General features: G+C 29.7%; 1 protein-coding gene across 2 annotated transcripts in view; it reads right to left on the bottom strand.

Moving 5' to 3' along the window:
• The window catches only part of LOC123009798 (chondroitin sulfate N-acetylgalactosaminyltransferase 1), a 99,592-nt gene that overhangs the window by 41,848 nt on the left and 48,551 nt on the right, over window positions 1-9,193 (bottom strand). The gene's annotated exons all lie outside the window — the stretch shown is intronic.

Consider the following 9,193-nt stretch of genomic DNA (forward strand, 5'->3'; position numbering starts at 1 on the left):
ACCAAAACATTTCAAGTGGAGCCAAATCCGGCCAATCTGGTGGCAAATTGTGTTTTTTTTTGTAATTTCTTAGAAATAATTTACACCAACTTTTGTAAAATTTTCAGAGGATTGCAATTCCGCCAGCAGAATTTTTCTATGACTAATAGTTTCAAAAACCAAATTTAGTCATATTTGAAATAAATTAAAACCAAAAAACACTAAACCAAAACATTTCAAGTGGAGCCGAATCTGGCCAATCTAGTGGCAAATTGCGTTTTTTTTTTTGTAATTTGTCAAAAATAATTTGTAGCACTTTTTGTAAAGTTTTGAGAGAAGTGCGATTCTGTAGGAAGAAGTTTTCTACGACTAACAGTTCCCAAAATATTGACCAAAATCTGGCTTTTATATATTTTTTTCATTTTTGGAGGCCTAATTACATAAATCACAAAATTAAAGCCATATTTCAAATAAAAAAAGTAAAAATAGCAATTTGATGAGATTAAAGTGTCGCGCAAAACCAGAGGGTTTCAAAAGGACTCAAATCTGGTTAATTTATTGGCAAGGATACACTACTAGATTTTTCTTTGCAATTATAGAAGTAATAAACAAAAAACGATTGTTTAGCGTATTTTTTATCATTATTTTATAGATTTTTAATCTAAATTGTAAATTTTTTTGATAAATAAATAGATATGAATTTTATTTCTTCAAATTTACTTTTGCCTATTTTTTGTGTTTTAAAAGTTCCTAATTTTGTAATTTTTTTAAATGCAATTACAATTAGGGTGAAACCAAAAACAATTAAAACTTTTTTGTTTTTTTTTAACCTAAAAAAAGCACTGGTGATTCTGGTGGCAAACAATTTAAAAACAACGAATTTATTGATATTGTTTCACAGTAATTAATATCGTATTTTAAAAACTTTTTAAAAATTCTGAATCGGTAACCAAAATTTTTCCACTAACAAAATATCGGCCTTAATGTAAGTCCAAAATATTTTTTCTTAATGTTTTAGAAACTGCTATTTTAATCAGAAAAACCAAAATATCAAAACAGGGCCTTTAAATCGTCTTGAAACACTAAACTAAAGCATCTCACATGGACCCAAATCCGGCGAGACTAAAGGCCAACACTACATTTTTTTCAATTTGCAGTAAAATTTTGTCTTATCTGTTGTAAAATTTGACAAAAATTCTAACTATGTAATTAAAATTTTTCTACGACTAATAGTTCTCAAAATATTGGCTCAAATTTTTTTTGAAAGCTCAATTACAGTATAAATCAAAAAAATTGAGAACATATTCAAAATAAAAATTGTAAAAATAGCGACTTGGTGACATTAAAAAAAAAACAAACTTAAATCTGGTGTTTATTGGCAAAAATACACCACCAGTTTTTTCTTTGTGATTATAAAAGTAATAAACAAAAAATAATCATTTACCGTATTTTTATCAATATTTAATAAATTTTTAAATTAAATTTCGAAATTTTTGGATAAATAAATCGATATAAATTTTATTTTTACAAATTTAATTACGCCAATTTTATTTGGTTTTACAAATTTTTATTACATTGTTATTTTTTCAAATACAATTACAATTGTAGGAATAGAAAGTACAAAAAAATAATTAAAAATGTTTTAATATTTTTGAGAACCTAAAAGCACATGGACTTAGATCTGGCGATTCTGGTGGCAAGAAAATTTAAAACGACGAATTAATAATAATTTTTCCAGTAACAAAATATCAGCTTTAATGTAAGTCCCAAATATGTTTAGAATAAGAAAAACCGAAAAATCAAAACAGAGCCTTTAAGTCGTTTCCAAACATTAAACTAAAACATTTCACATAGACCCAAATCCGGCCAGACTAATGGCCAATACAAATTTTCTTGTCAATTTGATCTCATCTGTTGTAAAATTTTCCAAAAATTCCAACCATGTAATTAAAATTTTTCTACAACAAATATTTTCCAAGATCTTGACCAAAAATTTGATTATTTGTCATATTTAGAAAAATTGAAATAAAAATAGCAAAACGGTTCAGAAAACGCAAAACCAAGAAATTTCACATGTACCCAAATCCGGCAATTCCAGTGGCAATCACCGTTGTTTTCACAATTTCTACACAAAAATTAGTTTAGTCTTTAGTGAAATTTTCCGGAGATTCCGATTCTGTGATTGCAAATTTCCTCCGACTAACATTTCCCGAGATATCGTTACTTTTCCCTTCCAATTAATTGCCTTGTTTCGCCCTCCCCATCATAAACATGCCAAAACTCGCTCGTGAATAAATAGTTTCTCATTGTTATCCTTCCGTTTCTTGAAAGCAGTAGATAAAATTACCATACCGCTCCTCAAGCACAAGATTCACCCTTTCTCATCGTTGCCACCCCCAAAAAAGCAAAAAATTTCAACAAAAGAAAAAAACCAACGCGTCATCTGTTTCGTTTGTGCAATTCATGTCGGATTTCGTCTCGGCGAGGGTCATCACATGAAGGTATTTCAATAAAATCAATAATCTGAATTCAATCTGCATTGACAACGGCTGCTAAGCGCATTTGTCATCAGCAAAAATTTTTTTTTAACTTCTAGAGGATCGATAAAGGAGAATTATCGCCAGTTAGTGAACTGCTCCGTATAGGAAATGGTGTATAAATTTATTAACGAAATTGAAATTCTAATTTATCGAATTTATTGCGCGAAAACTGCTGCACCGGTGAAAATTAATAGGGTCATAACAGTATTTTTGCCTCAAGACCTGCCTCCAAAGAGAATATATTTGTTTCCGAGACAAAATCAGCGAAAAATCTGGGGCAAAAATCGAGTTTTTAACGAAATTGACACTAAAATCACCAGATCTGAGTCCATGTGAAATGTCTTGGTGCGATGTTTTGAGGGTCCTGCGTACTGTTTTTGTCATTTTGACTCTAAATATAACATTCTTTTGGCAATTTGGGCCTTAAATTCGGATATTTTGCAATTATAGAATACTATGGTAATAGTATTTTTGGCTCCAAAAAAAAATTTTTGCAATTTTTAGAAAAATCATAACCAAAAACCAAATTTTTAAACTAAATTGACACCGAAATCGCCAGATCTGAGCCCATGTGAAATGCTTTGGTTCGGTGTTTTCATAACCATACTATTTTTTGGCATTTTGACTTTAAAAATGACATTCTTTTGGCAATTTGGGGCTTAAATTGAAATATTTAACGACAAAGGAGTCAAAATCGTATTTGTTTTTGAGACAAAATGGGCAATTCTTGAAAAAAATCAGAGCCAAAAATTGAGTTTTTAGCGAAATTGACACTAAAACCACCAGATCTGAGTTCGTGTGAAATGCTTTGGTGCGATGTTTTGAGGGTCCTGCGTACTGTTTTTGCCATTTTGATTCGAAATATAACATTCTTTTGACGATTTGGGCCTTAAAATCAGATATTTTGCAATAATAGAGTAAATTTACTAACAGTATTTTTGGCTCCAAAAAAATATTTAGCAATTTTTAGAAAAATCAACCAAAAACCAAATTTTAAACTAAATTGACACCGAAATCACCAGAACTGAGCCCATGTGAAATGCTTTGGTTCGGTGCTTTCATAACACTACTATTTTTGGCATTTCGACTTTAAAAATGACATTCTTTTAAATTCGAATATTTAACAACAAAAGAGTCAAAATCGTATTTGTTTTTTAAACAAAATGAGCAATTCTTTAAAAAAATCAGAGCCAAAAATCGAGTTGTTAGCAAAATTGACACTAAAATCACCGGATCTGAACCCATGTGAAATGCTTTGGTTCGGTGTTTAGGTGGTCCTGTGTAGTATTTTGACCATTACGACTTTAAATATGACATTTGTTAAGTGGTTTAAGCCTTAAATTCAGATATTTTGTCATAAAAATGTGAAAATAGTAAACTTAAAAAACTCGTAAGCTGTTTTCAAAAATAATATATTTGTTTGTTAGATAAAATAAACAATTCCTAAAAAAATCAGGGCTAAAAACCAAAATTTTAATAAAATTGCCACCAAAATGACCTGATCTGAGTCCATGTGAAATGCCCTGGTTCGGTGTTTTGATGACCCTGTAAACTATTTTATCCATTTTGACTTTAAATGACATTCTTTAGACAATTTAGACTTTAAATTCGGATATTTTGCAATAATCGAGTGAAAATCGTAACAATATTTTTGGCTTCAAAAAAATTCATGAGCTCCTTCCAAAAAAAAAATATATTTGTTTTTGAAACAAAATGAACGATTTTTGAAAAAATTAAGACCAAAAATAATAGTTTTAATAAAATTGCCACCAAAATCACCAGATCTGAGTCCATGTGAAATGTTTTGGTTTGGTGGATTTTGACCATTTTGACTCAAAATATGACATTTGTTCGGTGGTTTGGGCCATAAGTTCGGATATTTTGTCATAAAAGAGTAAACATGGTAGTACTTTTATCTTGAAAAAAACTCATAAGCTGTTTTCAAAGAGAACATATTTGTTTTCTAGACAAAATTCCTGAAAAAATCAGGACTAAAAATCAGAGTTTTAATAAAATTGCCACCAAAATGACCGGATCTGAGCCCATGTGAATTGCTCTGGTTTGGTGTTTTAATGGCACTGTGAACTATTTTGGCTATTGTGACTCTAAATATGACATTTTATGGCAATTTGAGCCTCAAATTCGAATATTTTGAAACAATAGATTAAAAGTCGTAACAGTTTTTTGCCTCAAAAAAGATTCATAAGCTGTTTCCAACAAAAATATATTAGTTTTTCAGACAAAATGAGCAATTCTTGAAAAAATCATGACCAAAAACCGAGTTTTTAACGAAATTGACACCAAAATTACCGGACCTGGGTCCATGTGAAATGCTATGGTGCGGTGTTTTGAGGATCCTGCGTACTGTTTTGGCCATTTTGACTCTAAATATAACATTCTTTTGACAATTTGGGCCTTAAATTCGGATATTTTGCGAAAATTGTAAAAATTGTAACAATATTTTTGGCTTCAAAAAATTCATGAGATGATTCCAAAGAAAATATATTTGTTTTCAAGACAATTTTGAAAAAAATCAGGACCAAAAATCGAGGTTTTAATAAAATTGCCACCGAAATCACCAGATCTGAATCCATGTGAAATGTTTTGGTTCGGTGATTTGGTAGCCTTGCGTAATATTTTGACCATTCTGATTTTAAATATGACATTTGTTCGGTAGTTTGGGCCTTAAATTCGGATATCTTATCATAAAAGGGTGAAAATGGTAATAGTATTTTTGCCTTGAAAAAGACTCATAAGCAGTTTTCAAAAATAATATATTTGTTTTCTAGACAAAATGAGCAATTTCTGAAAAAATCAAGACCAAAAATAAGAGTTTTAATAAAATTGCCACCAAAATCACCAGATCTGAGTCCATGTGAAATGTTTTGGTTTGGTGGATTTTGACCATTTTGACTCAAAATATGACATTTGTTCGGAGGTTTGGGCCATAAGTTTGGATATTTTGTCATAAAAGAGTAAACATGGTAGCACTTTTACAATGAAAAAACCCATAAGCTGTTTTCAAAGAAAATATATTTGTTTTCTAGACAAAATAAGCAATTCCTGAAAAAATCAGGACTAAAAATCAGGGTTTTAATAAAATTGCCACCAAAATGACCTCTGGTTTGGTGTTTTAATGGCACTGTAAACTATTTTGGCTATTGTGACTCTAAATATGACATTTTATGGCAATTTGAGCCTCAAATTCGAATATTTTGAAACAATAGATTGAAAGTCGTAACAGTTTTTTGCCTCAAAAAAGATTCATAAGCTGTTCCCAACAAAAATATATTAGTTTTTCAGACAAAATGAGCAATTCTTCAAAAATCATGACCAAAAGCCGGAATTTTTTAACGAAAATGACACCAAAATGACCGGATTTGAGTTCATGTGAAATGTTTTGGTTTGGCGTTTCAACAATTCTGCGTACTATTTTGGCCATTTTGAGTCTCAATATGACATTTTCTTGGCAATTTGGGTCTTAAATCGGGTGAAAATCCCACTTCAACCCCTGAAAAATGATCGCTGTGTAAATCGCCGTTCATATTTGTTCGTTGAAAAGGAAGCAATTTTATTGCAAAAGTTTCATATTCGAATATCAAGCTGAAAATCCTCTTGCATTCACGCCCCATAAAAATTTGATTTAAATCTTGTTTTGTCCTAAATTGTCGTTTAATGGAAATAAAGTGACCACAACAACGACCCACCCAAGTCGTTGCCCAAGTTAATTACAACACCAGAAGATTACACAGTCGGCCTCTGTTCGACTCAATTACACCCCTCCGGATCACGCTTTCTGCACTTTGGGGTACTTGTAGTGTCTCTCCCCCATTGAATGTATTTCATTTTAATTATAGCAAACTTAAGAACCGCCTGTGTCGCATAAAGGCCTTTCTTGTTAATGTTGTGACAAGAAATTATTGCAGGCGCTTGAAAATTGCTTGATTTATTAGGAAACTTGGCCGAAACTGGGACCGCTAGTGTGACAAATTAAACCGAAATAAGGGATGCTAACGCAAAAATTTTCAAGGATTCCGAATCTGTTAACGAATTCTCTCTACGATGAGTAGTTTCCGAGATATTGACCAAAATCAGAATCAACAAAAATCAGTTTTTAGGCAAAAATAAAGCTCAAATCGCTAAGCTAGAGCTAAATTTAGAATCAGGAGGGCCAAATTAGTTAAATGAAAGTATCAAACCACCTAAAAACGCCAAACCAAGATATTTCACATGAACTCAAATCGGGTGGTTTTAGTGACAACTTGAAGAAAATCATATTTTTGAGTAATTTTTACTATTAGTCATCATTGTTAACAATAAAAGATATGTTCTAGTAACTAAATGTTTTTCTTGTGAAAAATAAATAAAAATTTCGAAATTTAAATCAAAATTATTAGCACCTGTGTTAAAATTAAATCAAAAATGTTCTTTCTTATACATAATTTTTTAAAACTCTAGATTCTAGAACGAGTTTCGCCTGTCGCAACAAAATTTGTTATCAAAACACAAAATTTTGAAACGAAGAGTTCGTATGGGTGGGCAATGTCTCAATATTTCACTAAAAAAAAATTATTTTCTTAAATTTTCCTATTTTTTTTTCAGATAAAACAAAAAACTTTGAAAGCAAACATTAAACTATTCTTAACTATCCATTTTAGGTCTTTGTGTGTTTTTTTTTTGTTCTTTTTCTCTTGTCCCTCAAAAGTACGTAAAAAATGCTTGATTTATTAGAAAACTTGTTCATAACTGAAACTGCTAGCGAGAAAAATTAAACCAAAATAAAGGTTTCTAATGCAAAAATTTTCAAGGATTCCAAATCTGTTAACAAATTCTCCCGTCGATAAATAGTTTTCGAGATATTGACCAAAATGTGGCCACTTGCTCAGAATCAACAAAAATCAGTTTTTAGGCGAAATTAAAACTCAAATCGCTAAACCAAGAATACGTTTAGAATCAGAAAAGCCAAATTAGTAAAATAAAAGTATCAGACAGCCCAAAAACGCCAAACCAAGATATTTCACATGGACTCAAATCGGGTGGTTTCAGTGGCAACTTAGAGAAATCGTGTTTTTGAATACTTTTTACTATTAGTTATTATTGGTAGCAATAAAATAAATGTTTTAGTCACATTTCCACTAACTAAATAATTTTCTTTTGGCAAAGAACGAAATTTCAAAATTTAAATAAAAATTATTAGAACTGGTTTTAAAATTAAATCAAAAATGTGCTTTCTTATAGCGAATTTTTCAAAACTTTTGATTCTGAGACGAGTTTTGCGTTTCGCAACTGAATTTGTTATCAAAACTCAAAATTTTGAAACGAAGAATTCGTATGGGAGGGCAATGTCGGAATATTTCACTTAAAAAAAAATTTCTTAAATTTTACTGTTTTCTTTGAAGATAAAAAAGCCTTTTAATTACTCGTAGCTAGTCTTTGTTTTGTCTGATTTTTTCTTATTGTCACTTAAAATTGTGTGTTTTTTTCTTTGTTTTCTGTTTTTTATCAATTTTGTGCATTTTTATGTGAATTTTTCTTTAATTTAATTACTTTTTATATTTTTTTACAAATTCCGTATAAAAATCGCAATTTTATTGTTTTTGTTTATTTGTTATCTTGTCGTTTACCTCCAAAAAAATTGACTACTTTTTTCTTATACAACATTTTCTAAAACTTACAATTCTGTTAATAAACTTCTTATTCGATATAAATACGTATGTCTAAAAAGTGATTAATTTAAAAATTTTAAAAATTTTAATAGTTTTTATAGACCAAACTAAGGAATAGATAACCTAATTAAAGCTATATTCCCCCAAACAAAATCGATTCACATGGACTCATGTGATTTTAGTGGAAAATTGAAGAAAATCGTGTTTTTGACTAATTTTTACTGTCATTATTGGTAACAATAAAAAAAAGTTCTAGTCACATTTCCAGCAACTAAATATTTTTCTTTTGGAAAATGACTAAAAATTTCAAATTCTAAATCAAAACTATAAGCACCGGTGTTAAAATTTTCCACTTAAAAAGAAATTTTACTTAAATTTTACTGCCATTATTTCCAGATCAAAAAAAACTTCCTTAGATCCGAAAAAAGGCATTAACTAGGTCTTTGTTTTGTCAGGTTTTTTCTTATTGTCACTCAAAATTTTGTGTTTTTGTTCTTTTTTTCTGTTTTTTTTTTTATTAATTTTGTGCACTTTTTGTCAATTTTTCTTCATATTCATTACTTTTGATACTTTTTTAGAAATTTTCTATAAAAAATTTCAAAAACTCAGTTTTGTTAACAAAATTTTTATACGATAAATAAATATGTTTAAAAAATAACTAATAAAAAATTTTGAAAATTTCATTAGTGGTTATACACCAAACTAAGGTACAGAGAACCTAATTAAAGGTATATTTAGAGTCAAAAAGTCCACAAACGCTCAATTTTCTCCTAAAGTAGCACAAAAAACGATTCACATGGACTCAAATCGGGTGATTTTAGTGGCAAATTATTTGTCTTTTGGCAAATAACTAAAAATTTCAAATTTTAAATCAAAACCATAAGCACCGGTGTTAAAATTAAATAAAAAATGCCCTTTCTTATAAAGAATTTTTCAAAACTTTTGATTCTGGGACGAGTTTCGTCTGTCGCAACCACATTTATTACCAAAACACAAAATTTTGAAACG

This window comes from Tribolium madens, unplaced genomic scaffold, assembly GCF_015345945.1.
Source record: "Tribolium madens isolate multiple individuals breed KSU strain unplaced genomic scaffold, Tmad_KSU_1.1 Scaffold_7;HRSCAF=85;Tcas5.2_LG10, whole genome shotgun sequence".
Taxonomy (NCBI): domain Eukaryota; kingdom Metazoa; phylum Arthropoda; class Insecta; order Coleoptera; family Tenebrionidae; genus Tribolium; species Tribolium madens.